General features: G+C 46.9%; 11 non-coding genes across 11 annotated transcripts; all 11 read right to left on the reverse strand.

Moving 5' to 3' along the window:
• Positions 1–223: 223 nt before the first annotated feature.
• Trnak-cuu (transfer RNA lysine (anticodon CUU)) lies at positions 224–296 on the reverse strand. The gene has a single exon. It is a non-coding gene; the product is annotated as a tRNA-Lys (tRNA).
• A 1439-nt stretch (positions 297–1735) lies between these two features.
• Trnak-cuu (transfer RNA lysine (anticodon CUU)) lies at positions 1736–1808 on the reverse strand. Its single transcript has one exon. It is a non-coding gene; the product is annotated as a tRNA-Lys (tRNA).
• A 1440-nt stretch (positions 1809–3248) lies between these two features.
• Trnak-cuu (transfer RNA lysine (anticodon CUU)) lies at positions 3249–3321 on the reverse strand. The gene has a single exon. It is a non-coding gene; the product is annotated as a tRNA-Lys (tRNA).
• Positions 3322–4767: 1446 nt separating this feature from the next.
• On the reverse strand, positions 4768–4840 carry Trnak-cuu (transfer RNA lysine (anticodon CUU)). The gene has a single exon. It is a non-coding gene; the product is annotated as a tRNA-Lys (tRNA).
• A 1452-nt stretch (positions 4841–6292) lies between these two features.
• Trnak-cuu (transfer RNA lysine (anticodon CUU)) lies at positions 6293–6365 on the reverse strand. The gene has a single exon. It is a non-coding gene; the product is annotated as a tRNA-Lys (tRNA).
• A 2997-nt stretch (positions 6366–9362) lies between these two features.
• Trnak-cuu (transfer RNA lysine (anticodon CUU)) lies at positions 9363–9435 on the reverse strand. The gene has a single exon. It is a non-coding gene; the product is annotated as a tRNA-Lys (tRNA).
• A 1439-nt stretch (positions 9436–10874) lies between these two features.
• On the reverse strand, positions 10875–10947 carry Trnak-cuu (transfer RNA lysine (anticodon CUU)). Its single transcript has one exon. It is a non-coding gene; the product is annotated as a tRNA-Lys (tRNA).
• A 1451-nt stretch (positions 10948–12398) lies between these two features.
• On the reverse strand, positions 12399–12471 carry Trnak-cuu (transfer RNA lysine (anticodon CUU)). Its single transcript has one exon. It is a non-coding gene; the product is annotated as a tRNA-Lys (tRNA).
• Positions 12472–13921: 1450 nt separating this feature from the next.
• On the reverse strand, positions 13922–13994 carry Trnak-cuu (transfer RNA lysine (anticodon CUU)). Its single transcript has one exon. It is a non-coding gene; the product is annotated as a tRNA-Lys (tRNA).
• A 1451-nt stretch (positions 13995–15445) lies between these two features.
• Positions 15446–15518, reverse strand: Trnak-cuu (transfer RNA lysine (anticodon CUU)). The gene has a single exon. It is a non-coding gene; the product is annotated as a tRNA-Lys (tRNA).
• Positions 15519–16972: 1454 nt separating this feature from the next.
• Positions 16973–17045, reverse strand: Trnak-cuu (transfer RNA lysine (anticodon CUU)). Its single transcript has one exon. It is a non-coding gene; the product is annotated as a tRNA-Lys (tRNA).
• Positions 17046–18030: the final 985 nt, after the last annotated feature.

Consider the following 18030-nt stretch of genomic DNA (forward strand, 5'->3'; position numbering starts at 1 on the left):
TGCTTGGCTACACATCTGACACGTAACCGATGTCCTCTCCAAACAACAACACTTGCATTTCAGAACATGTCTTTCACACATGTCTACAAAATCACCTTCACCTTCAAATACAGTTTCCTTGCGACTGACAGAGACGTAGGCAAAGTTTAAATTGCTATTTCCATTACATCACGTTAATCAGAAAAACGGTAATTTACATCTGCAGCGGAACAAAATTCCGTTTAGCCCAGAGTGGGGCTCGAACCCACGACCCTGGGATTAAGAGTTTCATGCTCTACCGACTGAGCTAGCCAGGCTGCTTCGGTGAATACTTGCCGTGCAGCACGTCACACAGTACTCGTTTGGGTTGGGTGGTCCCATACAGAATCTCTCCATGCTGCCTAATGTTTTCCTAACGTCACACTCGTCACGTACTTCACTTTTATTTCATAATCATTTCTGAGAGGTAAAGGAATTGCATGACAACCTGCAGAGCTAGTGGCGTCAAAATTAACACTCATACTTGATGTGACTCAAAAGGCGAACGAGTTACTTTCCGACGTTGTTTTAGATGTGCAAGTGCCAGTGGAAACTCGCGGTGACGGCACTCTGCCGACCATTTCGCTAGTTAACACCGGTCTTGTAGTGTGTGTTTCAAGCTCAAGAGCATCTCCAAGCAGAAAATGGTCAACAGCAACATTCAGACGGTTTCGTACTGCTCAAATGCTACATTAAAACGGTATGTTTCTTTTTCAGAACTGATAAAACACGAGCGTGACAGCATTCGAACCTGTAATCTTCAGATCCGAAGTCCGACGCCTTATCCATTAGGCCACACAGTCACTGACGACCAAGGGCAACTTGTATATGACTCATCTTGAAACGCTAACACCCCTGATAATTTGTGTTTTCGTTCTACACAGCCGCTGCCCTTGCTCTTTCCCACCCATTCGTTACATTCAACCTCTTACGTGACCGACCAAATATAGACTGGGAAACAAGACCACACTCTTTGTGCATACGGAATCGAAGGCAGGGCGTGCCTCGCCGCATTTGCCACGATGGCCATTTGCTACTTCTGCAGTAGCGGCGGCGGCGACGACGACGACGACGGCGACGACGACCGCGAGAGGCTCTGACATATGTGAGAAATACATCTATAAAATGTAATTCAGACTGCCTCGTCCCACCTTATGCTGAACCGCTTTGGCAAAGGCTTTATCTGCGCCATTCGCCTTAATCACATCTGAGAGTAATTCTTAATAAAAGGCATGTCGCTAATTGTTCGTCATCACAGATACTGTTTGCTATACGGCCACGACGCGCAACTGATTTCCAAAATTCGACTTCTTCCTTTGAGGATGGAACTCACGACCCTTGGTTTACTAGTCCAGTGCTCTACCACTGGGCTAAAGAGGCGCGGCCTAGCGGTACTTTTGCGTACTTCGTCCTTACGGTCGTCTGGATCATCAGACTTCAGCTGACAACACTTCATATTACCGACTAATATTTGCAGCTATGGCGACCCATTACTGCTTGGCTACACATCTGACACGTAACCGATGTCCTCTCCAAACAACAACACTTGCATTTCAGAACATGTCTTTCACACATGTCTACAAAATCACCTTCACCTTCAAATACAGTTTCCTTGCGACTGACAGAGACGTAGGCAAAGTTTAAATTGCTATTTCCATTACATCACGTTAATCAGAAAAACGGTAATTTACATCTGCAGCGGAACAAAATTCCGTTTAGCCCAGAGTGGGGCTCGAACCCACGACCCTGGGATTAAGAGTTTCATGCTCTACCGACTGAGCTAGCCAGGCTGCTTCGGTGAATACTTGCCGTGCAGCACGTCACACAGTACTCGTTTGGGTTGGGTGGTCCCATACAGAATCTCTCCATGCTGCCTAATGTTTTCCTAACGTCACACTCGTCACGTACTTCACTTTTATTTCATAATCATTTCTGAGAGGTAAAGGAATTGCATGACAACCTGCAGAGCTAGTGGCGTCAAAATTAACACTCATACTTGATGTGACTCAAAAGGCGAACGAGTTACTTTCCGACGTTGTTTTAGATGTGCAAGTGCCAGTGGAAACTCGCGGTGACGGCACTCTGCCGACCATTTCGCTAGTTAACACCGGTCTTGTAGTGTGTGTTTCAAGCTCAAGAGCATCTCCAAGCAGAAAATGGTCAACAGCAACATTCAGACGGTTTCGTACTGCTCAAATGCTACATTAAAACGGTATGTTTCTTTTTCAGAACTGATAAAACACGAGCGTGACAGCATTCGAACCTGTAATCTTCAGATCCGAAGTCCGACGCCTTATCCATTAGGCCACACAGTCACTGACGACCAAGGGCAACTTGTATATGACTCATCTTGAAACGCTAACACCCCTGATAATTTGTGTTTTCGTTCTACACAGCCGCTGCCCTTGCTCTTTCCCACCCATTCGTTACATTCAACCTCTTACGTGACCGACCAAATATAGACTGGGAAACAAGACCACACACTTTGTGCATACGGAATCGAAGGCAGGGCGTGCCTCGCCGCATTTGCCACGATGGCCATTTGCTACTTCTGCAGAAGCGGCGGCGGCGACGACGACGACGACGGCGACGACGACCGCGAGAGGCTCTGACATATGTGAGAAATACATCTATAAAATGTAATTCAGACTGCCTCGTCCCACCTTATGCTGAACCGCTTTGGCAAAGGCTTTATCTGCGCCATTCGCCTTAATCACATCTGAGAGTAATTCTTAATAAAAGGCATGTCGCTAATTGTTCGTCATCACAGATACTGTTTGCTATACGGCCACGACGCGCAACTGATTTCCAAAATTCGACTTCTTCCTTTGAGGATGGAACTCACGACCCTTGGTTTACTAGTCCAGTGCTCTACCACTGGGCTAAAGAGGCGCGGCCTAGCGGTACTTTTGCGTACTTCGTCCTTACGGTCGTCTGGATCATCAGACTTCAGCTGACAACACTTCATATTACCGACTAATATTTGCAGCTATGGCGACCCATTACTGCTTGGCTACACATCTGACACGTAACCGATGTCCTCTCCAAACAACAACACTTGCATTTCAGAACATGTCTTTCACACATGTCTACAAAATCACCTTCATCTTCAAATACAGTTTCCTTGCGACTGACAGAGACGTAGGCAAAGTTTAAAGTTGCTATTTCCATTACATCACGTTAATCAGAAAAACGGTAATTTACATCTGCAGCGGAACAAAATTCCGTTTAGCCCAGCGTGGGGCTCGAACCCACGACCCTGAGATTAAGAGTCTCATGCACTACCGACTGAGCTAGCCGGGCTGCTTCGGTGAATACCTGCCGGGCAGCACGTCACACAGTACTCGTTTGCGTTGGGTGGTCCCGTACAGAATCTCTCCATGCTGCCTAATGTTTTCCTATCGTCACACTCGTCACGTACTTCACTTTTATTTCATAATCATTTCTGAGAGGTAAAGGAATTGCATGACAACCTGCAGAGCTAGTGGCGTCAAAATTAACACTCATACTTGATGTGAATCAAAAGGCGAACGAGTTACTTTCCGACGTTGTTTTAGATGTGCAAGTGCCAGTGGAAACTCGCGGTGACGGCACTCTGCCGACCATTTTGCTAGTTAACACCGGTCTTGTAGTGTGTGTTTCAAGCTCAAGAGCATCTCCAAGCAGAAAATGGTCAACAGCAACATTCAGACGGTTTCGTACTGCTCAAATGCTACATTAAAACGGTATGTTTCTTTTTCAGAACTGATAAAACACGAGCGTGACAGCATTCGAACCTGTAATCTTCAGATCCGAAGTCCGACGCCTTATCCATTAGGCCACACAGTCACTGACGACCAAGTGCAACTTGTATATGACTCATCTCGAAACGCTCACACCCCTGATAATTTGTGTTTTCGTTCTACACAGCCGCTGCCCTTGCTCTTTCCCACCCATTCGTTACATTCAACGACTTACGTGACCGACCAAATATAGACTGGGAAACAAGACCACACACTTTGTGCATACGGAATCGAAGGCAGGGCGTGCCTCGCCGCATTTGCCACGATGGCCATTTGCTACTTCTGCAGAAGCGGCGGCGGCGACGACGACGACGACGACGACGACGACGACGACCGCGAGAGGCTCTGACATATGTGAGAAATACATCTATAAAATGTAATTCAGACTGCCTCGTCCCACCTTATGCTGAACCGCTTTGGCATAGGCTTTATCTGCGCCATTCGCCTTAATCACATCTGAGAGTAATTCTTAATAAAAGGCATGTCGCTAGTTGTTCGTCATCACAAATACTGTTTGCTATACGGCCACGACGCGCAACTGATTTCCAAAATTCGACTTCTTCCTTTGAGGATGGAACTCACGACCCTTGGTTTACTAGTCCAGTGCTCTACCACTGAGCTAAAGAGGCGCGCCCTAGCGGTACTTTTGCGTACTTCGTCCTTACGGTCGTCTGGATCATCAGACTTCAGCTGACAACACTTCATATTACCGACTAATATTTGCAGCTATGGCGACCCATTGCTGCTTGGCTACACATCTGACACGTAACCGATGTCCTCTCCAAACAACAACACTTGCATTTCAGAACATGTCTTTCACACATGTCTACAAAATCACCTTCACCTTCAAATACAGTTTCCTTGCGACTGACAGAGACGTTGGCAAAGTTTAAAGTTGCTATTTCCATTACATCACGTTAATCAGAAAAACGGTAATTTACATCTGCAGCGGAACAAAATTCCGTTTAGCCCAGCGTGGGGCTCGAACCAACGACCCTGAGGTTAAGAGTCTCATGCACTACCGACTGAGCTAGCCGGGCTGCTTCGGCGAATACTTGCCGGGCAGCACTTCACACAGTACTCGTTTGGGTTGGGTGGTCCCATACACAATCTCTCCATGCTGCCTAATGTTTTCCTAACGTCACACTCGTCACGTACTTCACTTTTATTTCATAATCATTTCTGAGAGGTAAAGGAATTGCATGACAACCTGCAGAGCTAGTGGCGTCAAAATTAACACTCATACTTGATGTGACTCAAAAGGCGAACGAGTTACTTTCCGACGTTGTTTTAGATGTGCAAGTGCCAGTGGAATCTCGCGGTGACGGCACTCTGCCGACCATTTTGCTAGTTAACACCGGTCTTGTAGTGTGTGTTTCAAGCTCAAGAGCATCTCCAAGCAGAAAATGGTCAACAGCAACATTCAGACGGTTTCGTACCGCTCAAATGCTATATTAAAACGGTATGTTTCTTTTTCAGAACTGATAAAACACGAGCGTGACAGCACTCGAACCTGTAATCTTCTGATCCGAAGTCCGACGCCTTATCCATTATGCTACACAGTCACTGACGACCAAGTGCAACTTGTATATGACTCATCTCGAAACGCTCACACCCCTGATAATTTGTGTTTTCGTTCTACACAGCCGCTGCCCTTGCTCTTTCCCACCCATTCGTTACATTCAACCTCTTACGTGGCCGAACAAATATAGACTGGGAAACAAGACCACACTCTTTGTGCATACGGAATCGAAGGCAGGGCGTGCCTCGCCGCATTTGCCACGATGGCCATTTGCTACTTCTGCAGAAGCGGCGGCGGCGGCGACGACGACGACGACGACGACGACGACGACGACGACCGCGAGAGGCTCTGACATATGTGAGAAATACATCTATAAAATGTAATTCAGACTGCCTCGTTCCACCTTATGGTGAACCGCTTTGGCAAAGGCTTTATCTGCGCCATTCGCCTTAATCACATCTGAGAGTAATTCTTAATAAAAGGCATGTCGCTAATTGTTCGTCATCACAGATACTGTTTGCTATACGGCCACGACGCGCAACTGATTTCCAAAATTCGACTTTTTCCTTTGAGGATGGAACTCACGACCCTTGGTTTACTAGTCCAGTGCTCTACCACTGAGCTAAAGAGGCGCGGCCTAGCGGTACTTTTGCGTACTTCGTCCTTACGGTCGTCTGGATCATCAGACTTCAGCTGACAACACTTCATATTACCGACTAATATTTGCAGCTATGGCGACCCATTACTGCTTGGCTACACATCTGACACGTAACCGATGTCCTCTCCAAACAACAACACTTGCATTTCAGAACATGTCTTTCACACATGTCTACAAAATCACCTTCTCCTTTAAATACACTTTCCTTGCGACTGACAGAGACGAAGGCAAAGTTTAAAGTTGCTATTTCCATTACATCACGTTAATCAGAAAAACGGTAATTTACATCTGCAGCGGAACAAAATTCCGTTTCGCACAGCGGGGGGCTCGAACCCACGACCCTGAGATTAAGAGTCTCATGCTCTACCGACTGAGCTAGCCGGGCTGCTTCGGTGTATATTTGCCGGGCAGCACGTCACACAGTACTCGTTTGGGTTGGGTGGTCCCATACAGAATCTCTCCATGCTGCCTAATGTTTTCCTAACGTCACACTCGTCATGTACTTCACTTTTATTTCATAATCATTTTTGAGAGGTAAGGAATTGCATGACATCCTGCAGAGCTCGTGGCGTCAAAATTAACACTCATACTTGATGTGACTCAAAAGGCGAGCGAGTTACTTTCCGACGTTGTTTTAGATGTGCAAGTGCCAGTGGAAACTCGCGGTGACGGCACTCTGCCGACCATTTCGCTAGTTAACACCGGTCTTGTAGTGTGTGTTTCAAGCTCAAGAGCATCTCCAAGCAGAAAATGGTCAACAGCAACATTCAGACGGTTTCGTACTGCTCAAATGCTACATTAAAACGGTATGTTTCTTTTTCAGAACTGATAAAACACGAGCGTGACAGCATTCGAACCTGTAATCTTCAGATCCGAAGTCCGACGCCTTATCCATTAGGCCACACAGTCACTGACGACCAAGTGCAACTTGTATATGACTCATCTCGAAACGCTCACATCCCTGATAATTTGTGTTTTCGTTCTACACAGCCGCCGCCCTTGCTCTTTCCCACCCATTCGTTACATTCAACCTCTTACGTGACCGACCAAATATAGACTGGGAAACAAGACTACACACTTTGTGCATACGGAATCGAAGGCAGGGCGTGCCTCGCCGCATTTGCCACGATGGCCATTTGCTACTTCTGCAGAAGCGGCGGCGACGACGACGACGACGACGACGACGACGACGACCGCGAGAGGCTCTGACACATGTGAGAAATACATCTATAAAATGTAATTCAGACTGCCTCGTCCCACCTTATGCTGAACCGCTTTGGCATAGGCTTTATCTGCGCCATTCGCCTTAATCACATCTGAGAGTAATTCTTAATAAAAGCCATGTCGCTAGTTGTTCGTCATCACAAATACTGTTTGCTATACGGCCACGACGCGCAACTGATTTCCATAATTCGACTTCTTCCTTTGAGGATGGAACTCACGACCCTTGGTTTACTAGTCCAGTGCTCTACCACTGAGCTAAAGAGGCGCGCCCTAGCGGTACTTTTGCGTACTTCGTCCTTACGGTCGTCTGGATCATCAGACTTCAGCTGACAACACTTCATATTACCGACTAATATTTGCAGCTATGGCGACCCATTGCTGCTTGGCTACACATCTGACACGTAACCGATGTCCTCTCCAAACAACAACACTTGCATTTCAGAACATGTCTTTCACACATGTCTACAAAATCACCTTCACCTTCAAATACAGTTTCCTTGCGACTGACAGAGACGTTGGCAAAGTTTAAAGTTGCTATTTCCATTACATCACGTTAATCAGAAAAACGGTAATTTACATCTGCAGCGGAACAAAATTCCGTTTAGCCCTGCGTGGGGCTCGAACCAACGACCCTGAGGTTAAGAGTCTCATGCACTACCGACTGAGCTAGCCGGGCTGCTTCGGCGAATACTTGCCGGGCAGCACTTCACACAGTACTCGTTTGGGTTGGGTGGTCCCATACACAATCTCTCCATGCTGCCTAATGTTTTCCTAACGTCACACTCGTCACGTACTTCACTTTTATTTCATAATCATTTCTGAGAGGTAAAGGAATTGCATGACAACCTGCAGAGCTAGTGGCGTCAAAATTAACACTCATACTTGATGTGACTCAAAAGGCGAACGAGTTACTTTCCGACGTTGTTTTAGATGTGCAAGTGCCAGTGGAATCTCGCGGTGACGGCACTCTGCCGACCATTTTGCTAGTTAACACCGGTCTTGTAGTGTGTGTTTCAAGCTCAAGAGCATCTCCAAGCAGAAAATGGTCAACAGCAACATTCAGACGGTTTCGTACCGCTCAAATGCTATATTAAAACGGTATGTTTCTTTTTCAGAACTGATAAAACACGAGCGTGACAGCACTCGAACCTGTAATCTTCTGATCCGAAGTCCGACGCCTTATCCATTATGCTACACAGTCACTGACGACCAAGTGCAACTTGTATATGACTCATCTCGAAACGCTCACACCCCTGATAATTTGTGTTTTCGTTCTACACAGCCGCTGCCCTTGCTCTTTCCCACCCATTCGTTACATTCAACCTCTTACGTGGCCGAACAAATATAGACTGGGAAACAAGACCACACTCTTTGTGCATACGGAATCGAAGGCAGGGCGTGCCTCGCCGCATTTGCCACGATGGCCATTTGCTACTTCTGCAGAAGCGGCGGCGGCGGCGACGACGACGACGACGACGACGACGACGACGACGACGACGACGACGACGACGACGACGACGACGACCGCGAGAGGCTCTGACATATGTGAGAAATACATCTATAAAATGTAATTCAGACTGCCTCGTTCCACCTTATGGTGAACCGCTTTGGCAAAGGCTTTATCTGCGCCATTCGCCTTAATCACATCTGAGAGTAATTCTTAATAAAAGGCATGTCGCTAATTGTTCGTCATCACAGATACTGTTTGCTATACGGCCACGACGCGCAACTGATTTCCAAAATTCGACTTTTTCCTTTGAGGATGGAACTCACGACCCTTGGTTTACTAGTCCAGTGCTCTACCACTGAGCTAAAGAGGCGCGGCCTAGCGGTACTTTTGCGTACTTCGTCCTTACGGTCGTCTGGATCATCAGACTTCAGCTGACAACACTTCATATTACCGACTAATATTTGCAGCTATGGCGACCCATTACTGCTTGGCTACACATCTGACACGTAACCGATGTCCTCTCCAAACAACAACACTTGCATTTCAGAACATGTCTTTCACACATGTCTACAAAATCACCTTCTCCTTTAAATACACTTTCCTTGCGACTGACAGAGACGAAGGCAAAGTTTAAAGTTGCTATTTCCATTACATCACGTTAATCAGAAAAACGGTAATTTACATCTGCAGCGGAACAAAATTCCGTTTCGCACAGCGGGGGGCTCGAACCCACGACCCTGAGATTAAGAGTCTCATGCTCTACCGACTGAGCTAGCCGGGCTGCTTCGGTGTATATTTGCCGGGCAGCACGTCACACAGTACTCGTTTGGGTTGGGTGGTCCCATACAGAATCTCTCCATGCTGCCTAATGTTTTCCTAACGTCACACTCGTCATGTACTTCACTTTTATTTCATAATCATTTTTGAGAGGTAAGGAATTGCATGACATCCTGCAGAGCTCGTGGCGTCAAAATTAACACTCATACTTGATGTGACTCAAAAGGCGAGCGAGTTACTTTCCGACGTTGTTTTAGATGTGCAAGTGCCAGTGGAAACTCGCGGTGACGGCACTCTGCCGACCATTTCGCTAGTTAACACCGGTCTTGTAGTGTGTGTTTCAAGCTCAAGAGCATCTACAAGCAGAAAATGGTCAACAGCAACATTCAGACGGTTTCGTACTGCTCAAATGCTACATTAAAACGGTATGTTTCTTTTTCAGAACTGATAAAACACGAGCGTGACAGCATTCGAACCTGTAATCTTCAGATCCGAAGTCCGACGCCTTATCCATTAGGCCACACAGTCACTGACGACCAAGTGCAACTTGTATATGACTCATCTCGAAACGCTCACATCCCTGATAATTTGTGTTTTCGTTCTACACAGCCGCCGCCCTTGCTCTTTCCCACCCATTCGTTACATTCAACCTCTTACGTGACCGACCAAATATAGACTGGGAAACAAGACTACACACTTTGTGCATACGGAATCGAAGGCAGGGCGTGCCTCGCCGCATTTGCCACGATGGCCATTTGCTACTTCTGCAGAAGCGGCGGCGGCGGCGGCGACGACGACGACGACGACGACCGCGAGAGGCTCTGACATATGTGAAAAATACATCTATAAAATGTAATTCAGACTGCCTCGTTCCACCTTATGCTGAACCGCTTTGGCAAATGCTTTATCTGCGCCATTCGCCTTAATCACATCTGAGAGTAATTCTTAATAAAAGGCATGTCGCTAATTGTTCGTCATCACAGATACTGTTTGCTATACGGCCACGACGCGCAACTGATTTCCAAAATTCGACTTCTTCCTTTGAGGATGGAACTCACGACCCTTGGTTTATTAGTCCAGTGCTCTACCACTGAGCTAAAGAGGCGCGGCCTAGCGGTACTTTTGCGTACTTCGTCCTTACGGTCGTCTGGATCATCAGACTTCAGCTGACAACACTTCATATTACCGACTAATATTTGCAGCTATGGCGACCCATTACTGCTTGGCTACACATCTGACACGTAACCGATGTCCTCTCCAAACAACAACACTTGCATTTCAGAACATGTCTTTCACACATGTCTACAAAATCACCTTCACCTTCAAATACAGTTTCCTTGCGACTGACAGAGACGTAGGCAAAGTTTAAAGTTGCTATTTCCATTACATCACGTTAATCAGAAAAACGGTAATTTACATCTGCAGCGGAACAAAATTCCGTTTCGCCCAGCGTGGGGCTTGAACCCACGACCCTGAGATTAAGAGTCTCATGCTCTACCGACTGAGCTAGCCGGGCTGCTTCGTTGAATACTTTCCGGGCAGCACGTCACACAGTACTCGTTTGGGTTGGGTGGTCCCATACAGAATCTCTCCATGCTGCCTAATGTTTTCCTAACGTCACACTCGTCACGTACTTCACTTTTATTTCATAATCATTTTTGAGAGGTAAGGAATTGCATGACATCCTGCAGAGCTAGTGGCGTCAAAATTAACACTCATACTTGATGTGACTCAAAAGGCGAACGAGTTACTTTCCGACGTTGTTTTAGATGTGCAAGTGCCAGTGGAAACTCGCGGTGACGGCACTCTGCCGACCATTTCGCTAGTTAACACCGGTCTTGTAGTGTGTGTTTCAAGCTCAAGAGCATCTCCAAGCAGAAAATGGTCAACAGCAACATTCAGACGGTTTCGTACTGCTCAAATGCTACATTAAAACGGTATTTTTCTTTTTCAGAACTGATAAAACACGAGCGTAACAGCATTCGAACCTGTAATCTTCAGATCCGAAGTCCGACGCCTTATCCATTAGGCCACACAGTCACTGACGACCAAGTGCAACTTGTATATGACTCATCTCGAAACGCTCACACCCCTGATAATTTGTGTTTTCGTTCTACACACCCGCTGCCCTTGCTCTTTCCCACCCATTCGTTACATTCAACCTCTTACGTGACCGACCAAATATAGACTGGGAAACAAGACCACACACTTTGTGAATACGGAATCGAAGGTAGGGCGTGCCTCGCCGCATTTGCCACGATGGCCATTTGCTACTTCTGCAGAAGCGGCGGCGACGACGACGACGACGACGACGACGACGACGACGACGACGACCGCGAGAGGCTCTGACATATGTGAGAAATACATCTATAAAATGTAATTCAGACTGCCTCGTCCCACCTTATGCTGAACCGCTTTGGCAAAGGCTTTATCTGCGCCATTCGCCTTAATCACATCTGAGAGTAATTCTTAATAAAAGGCATGTCGCTAATTGTTCGTCATCACAGATACTGTTTGCTATACGGACACGACACGCAACTGATTTCCAAAATTCGACTTCTTCCTTTGAGGATGGGACTCACGACCCTTGGTTTACTAGTCCAGTGCTCTACCACTGAGCTAAAGAGGCGCGGCGTAGAGGTACTTTTGCGTACTTCGTCCTTACGGTCGTCTGGATCATCAGACTTCAGCTGACAACACTTCATATTACCGACTAATGTTTGCAGCTATAGCGACCCATTACTGCTTGGCTACACATCTGACACGTAACCGATGTCCGCTCCAAACAACAACACTTGCATTTCAGAACATGTCTTTCACACATGTCTACAAAATCACCTTCACCTTCAAATACAGTTTCCTTGCGACTGACAGAGACGTAGGCAAAGTTTAAAGTTGCTATTTCCATTACATCACGTTAGTCAGAAAAACGGTAATTTACATCTGCAGCGGAACAAAATTCCGTTTCGCGCAGCGTGTGGCTCGAACCCACGACCCTGAAATTAAGAGTCTCATGCTCTACCGACTGAGCTAGCCGGGCTGCTTCGGTGAATACTTGCCGGGCAGCACGTCACACAGTACTCGTTTGGGTTGGGTGGTCCCATACAGAATCTCTCCATGCTGCCTAATGTTTTCCTAACGTCACACTCGTCACGTACTTCACTTTTATTTCATAATCATTTTTGAGAGGTAAGGAATTGCATGATATCCTGCAGAGCTAGTGGCGTCAAAATTAACACTCATACTTGATGTGACTCACAAGGCGAACGAGTTACTTTCCGACGTTGTTTTAGATGTGCAAGTGCCAGTGGAAACTCGCGGTGACGTCACTCTGCCGACCATTTTGCTAGTTAACACCGGTCTTGTAGTGTGTGTATATCAAGCTCAAGAGCATCTCCAAGCAAAAAATGGTCAACAGCAACATTCAGACGGTTTCGTACTGCTCAAATGCTACATTAAAACGGTATGTTTCTTTTTCAGAACTGATAAAACACGAGCGTGACAGCATTCGAACCTGTAATCTTCAGATCCGAAGTCCGACGCCTTATCCATTAGGCCACACAGTCACTGACGACCAAATGCAACTTGTATATGACTCATCTCGAAACGCTCACACCCCTGATAATTTGTGTTTTCTTTCTACACAGCCGCTGCCCTTGCTCTTTCCCACCCATTCGTTACATTCAACCTCTTACGTGACCGACCAAGTATAGACTGGGAAACAAGACCACACACTTTGTGCATACGGAATCGAAGGCAGGGCGTGCCTCGCCACATTTGCCACGATGGCCATTTGCTACTTCTGCAGAAGCGGCGGCGGTGACGACGACGACGACGACGACGACGACGACGACGACCGCGAGAGGCTCTGACATATGTGAGAAATACATCTATAAAATGTAATTCAGACTGCCTCGTCCCACCTTATGCTGAACCGCTTTGGCAAAGGCTTTATCTGCGCCATTCGCCTTAATCACATCTGAGAGTAATTCTTAATAAAAGGCATGTCGCTAATTGTTCGTCATCACAGATACTGTTTGCTATACGGCCACGACACGCAACTGATTTCCAAAATTCGACTTCTTCCTTTGAGGATGGGACTCACGACCCTTGGTTTACTAGTCCAGTGCTCTACCACTGAGCTAAAGAGGCGCGGCCTAGAGGTACTTTTGCGTACTTCGTCCTTACGGTCGTCTGGATCATCAGACTTCAGCTGACAACACTTCATATTACCGACTAATGTTTGCAGCTATAGCGACCCATTACTGCTTGGCTACACATCTGACACGTAACCGATGTCCTCTGCAAACAACAACACTTGCATTTCAGAACATGTCTTTCACACATGTCTACAAAATCGCCTTCACCTTCAAATACAGTTTCCTTGCGACTGACAGAGACGTAGGCAAAGTTTAAAGTTGCTATTTCCATTACATCACGTTAATCAGAAAAACGGTAATTTACATCTGCAGCGGAACAAAATTCCGTTTCGCCCAGCGTGGGGCTCGAACCCACGACCCTGAAATTAAGAGTCTCATGCTCTACCGACTGAGCTAGTCGGGCTGCTTCAGTGAATAATTGCCAGGCAGCACGTCACACAGTACTCGTTTGGGTTGGGTGGTCCCATACAGAATCTCTCCATGCTGCCTAATGTTTTCCTAACGTCACACTCGTCACGTACTTCACTTTTATTTCATAATCATTTCTGAGAGGTAAGGAATAGCATGACAACCTGCAGAGCTAGTGGCGTCAAAATTAACACTCATACTTGATGTTACTCAAAAGGCGAACGAGTTACTTTCCGACGTTGTTTTAGATGTGCAAGTGCCAGTGGAAACTCGCGGTGACGGCACTCTGCCGACCATTTCGCTAGTTAACACCGGTCTTGTAGTGTGTGTTTCAAGCTCAACAGCATCTCCAAGCAGAAAATGGTCAACAGCAACATTCAGACGGTTTCGTACTGCTCAAATGCTACATTAAAACGGTATGTTTCTTTTTCAGAACTGATAAAACACGAGCGTGACAGCATTCGATCCTGTAATCTTCAGATCCGAAGTCCGACGCCTTATCCATTAGGCCACACAGTCACTGACGACCAAGTGCAACTTGTATATGACTCATCCCGAAACGCTCACACCCCTGATAATTTGTGTTTTCGTTCTACACAGCCGCTGCCCTTGCTCTTTCCCACCCATTCGTTACATTCAACCTCTTACGTGACCGACCAAATATAGACTGGGAAACAAGACCACACACTTTGTGCATACGGAATCGAAGGCAGGGCGTGCCTCGCCACATTTGCCACGATGGCCATTTGCTACTTCTGCAGAAGCGGCGGCGGCGACGACGACGACGACGACGACGACGACGACGACGACGACCGCGAGAGGCTCTGACATATGTGAGAAATACATCTATAAAATGTAATTCAGACTGCCTCGTCCCACCTTATGCTGAACCGCTTTGGCAAATGCATTATCTGCGCCATTCGCCTTAATCACATCTGAGAGTAATTCTTAATAAAAGGCATGTCGCTAATTGTTCGTCAACACAGATACTGTTTGCTATACGGCCACGAATCGCAACTGATTTCCAAAATTCGACTTCTTCCTTTGAGGATAGAACTCACGACTATTGGTTTACTAGTCCAGTGCTCTACCACTGAGCTAAAGAGGCGCGGCCTAGCGGTACTTTTGCGTACTTCGTCCTTACGGTCGTCTGGATCATCAGACTTCAGCTGACAACACTTCATATTACCGACTAATGTTTGCAGCTATGGCGACCCATTACTGCTTGGCTACACATCTGACACGTAACCGATGTCCTCTCCAAACAACAACACTTGCATTTCAGAACATGTCTTTCACACATGTCTACAAAATCACCTTCACCTTCAAATACAGTTTCCTTGCGACTGACAGAGACGTAGGCAAAGTTTAAAGTTGCTATTTCCATTACATCACGTTAGTCAGAAAAACGGTGATTTACATCGGCAGCGGAACAAAATTCCTTTTCGCGCAGCGTGGGGCTCGAACCCACGACCCTGAAATTAAGAGTCTCATGCTCTACCGACTGAGCTAGCCGGGCTGCTTCGGTGAATACTTGCCAGGCAGCACGTCACACAGTACTCGTTTGGGTTGGGTGGTCCCATACAGAATCTCTCCATGCTGCCTAATGTTTTCCTAACGTCACACTCGTCACGTACTTCACTTTTATTTCATAATCATTTTTGAGAGGTAAGGAATTGCATGACATCCTGCAGAGCTAGTGGCGTCAAAATTAACACTCATACTTGATGTGACTCACAAGGCGAACGAGTTACTTTCCGACGTTGTTTTAGATGTGCAAGTGCCAGTGGAAACTCGCGGTGACGGCACTCTGCCGACCATTTCGCTAGTTAACACCGGTCTTGTAGTGTGTGTTTCAAGCTCAAGAGCATCTCCAAGCAGAAAATGGTCAACAGCAACATTCAGACGGTTTCGTACTGCTCAAATGCTACATTAAAACGGTATGTTTCTTTTTCAGAACTGATAAAACACGAGCGTGACAGCATTCGAACCTGTAATCTTCAGATCCGAAGTCCGACGCCTTATCCATTAGGCCACACAGTCACTGACGACCAAATGCAACTTGTATATGACTCATCTCGAAACGCTCACACCCCTGATAATTTGTGTTTTCTTTCTACACAGCCGCTGCCCTTGCTCTTTCCCACCCATTCGTTACATTCAACCTCTTACGTGACCGACCAAGTATAGACGGGGAAACAAGACCACACACTTTGTGCATACGGAATCGAAGGCAGGGCGTGCCTCGCCACATTTGCCACGATGGCCATTTGCTACTTCTGCAGAAGCGGCGGCGGCGACGACGACGACGACGACGACGACGACGACGACGACGACGACGACGAGAGGCTCTGACACATGTGAGAAATACATCTATAAAATGTAATTCAGACTGCCTCGTCCCACCTTATGCTGAACCGCTTTGGCAAAGGCTTTATCTGCGCCATTCGCCTTAATCACATCTGAGAGTAATTCTTAATAAAAGGCATGTCGCTAATTGTTCGTCATCACAGATACTGTTTGCTATACGGCCACGACACGCAACTGATTTCCAAAATTCGACTTCTTCCTTTGAGGATGGGACTCACGACCCTTGGTTTACTAGTCCAGTGCTCTACCACTGAGCTAAAGAGGCGCGGCCTAGAGGTACTTTTGCGTACTTCGTCCTTACGGTCGTCTGGATCATCAGACTTCAGCTGACAACACTTCATATTACCGACTAATGTTTGCAGCTATAGCGACCCATTACTGCTTGGCTACACATCTGACACGTAACCGATGTCCTCTGCAAACAACAACACTTGCATTTCAGAACATGTCTTTCACACATGTCTACAAAATCGCCTTCACCTTCAAATACAGTTTCCTTGCGACTGACAGAGACGTAGGCAAAGTTTAAAGTTGCTATTTCCATTACATCACGTTAATCAGAAAAACGGTAATTTACATCTGCAGCGGAACAAAATTCCGTTTCGCCCAGCGTGGGGCTCGAACCCACGACCCTGAAATTAAGAGTCTCATGCTCTACCGACTGAGCTAGTCGGGCTGCTTCAGTGAATAATTGCCTGGCAGCACGTCACACAGTACTCGTTTGGGTTGGGTGGTCCCATACAGAATCTCTCCATGCTGCCTAATGTTTTCCTAACGTCACACTCGTCACGTACTTCACTTTTATTTCATAATCATTTCTGAGAGGTAAGGAATAGCATGACAAACTGCAGAGCTAGTGGCGTCAAAATTAACACTCATACTTGATGTGACTCAAAAGGCGAACGAGTTACTTTCCGACGTTGTTTTAGATGTGCAAGTGCCAGTGGAAACTCGCGGTGACGGCACTCTGCCGACCATTTCGCTAGTTAACACCGGTCTTGTAGTGTGTGTTTCAAGCTCAACAGCATCTCCAAGCAGAATATGGTCAACAGCAACATTCAGACGGTTTCGTACTGCTCAAATGCTACATTAAAACGGTATGTTTCTTTTTCAGAACTGATAAAACACGAGCGTGACAGCATTCGATCCTGTAATCTTCAGATCCGAAGTCCGACGCCTTATCCATTAGGCCACACAGTCACTGACGACCAAGTGCAACTTGTATATGACGTATCTCGAAACGCTCACACCCCTGATAATGTGTGTTTTCGTTCTACACAGCCGCTGCCCTTGCTCTTTCCCACCCATTCGTTACATTCAACCTCTTACGTGACCGACCAAATATAGACTGGGAAACAAGACCACACACTTTGTGCATACGGAATCGAAGGCAGGGCGTGCCTCGCCACATTTGCCACGATGGCCATTTGCTACTTCTGCAGAAGCGGCGGCGACGACGACGACGACGACGACGACGACGACCGCGAGAGGCTCTGACATATGTGAGAAATACATCTATAAAATGTAATTCAGACTGCCTCGTCCCACCTTATGCTGAACCGCTTTGGCAAATGCTTTATCTGGCGTGAGGTCGGTCGCTCGACGGCGCGTTCGGCGCGGGCCCACCCGTAGCCGGCGCGCCGTAAGGCACGGAGGCTCGC

Source organism: Schistocerca gregaria, chromosome 8, assembly GCF_023897955.1.
Source record: "Schistocerca gregaria isolate iqSchGreg1 chromosome 8, iqSchGreg1.2, whole genome shotgun sequence".
Taxonomy (NCBI): domain Eukaryota; kingdom Metazoa; phylum Arthropoda; class Insecta; order Orthoptera; family Acrididae; genus Schistocerca; species Schistocerca gregaria.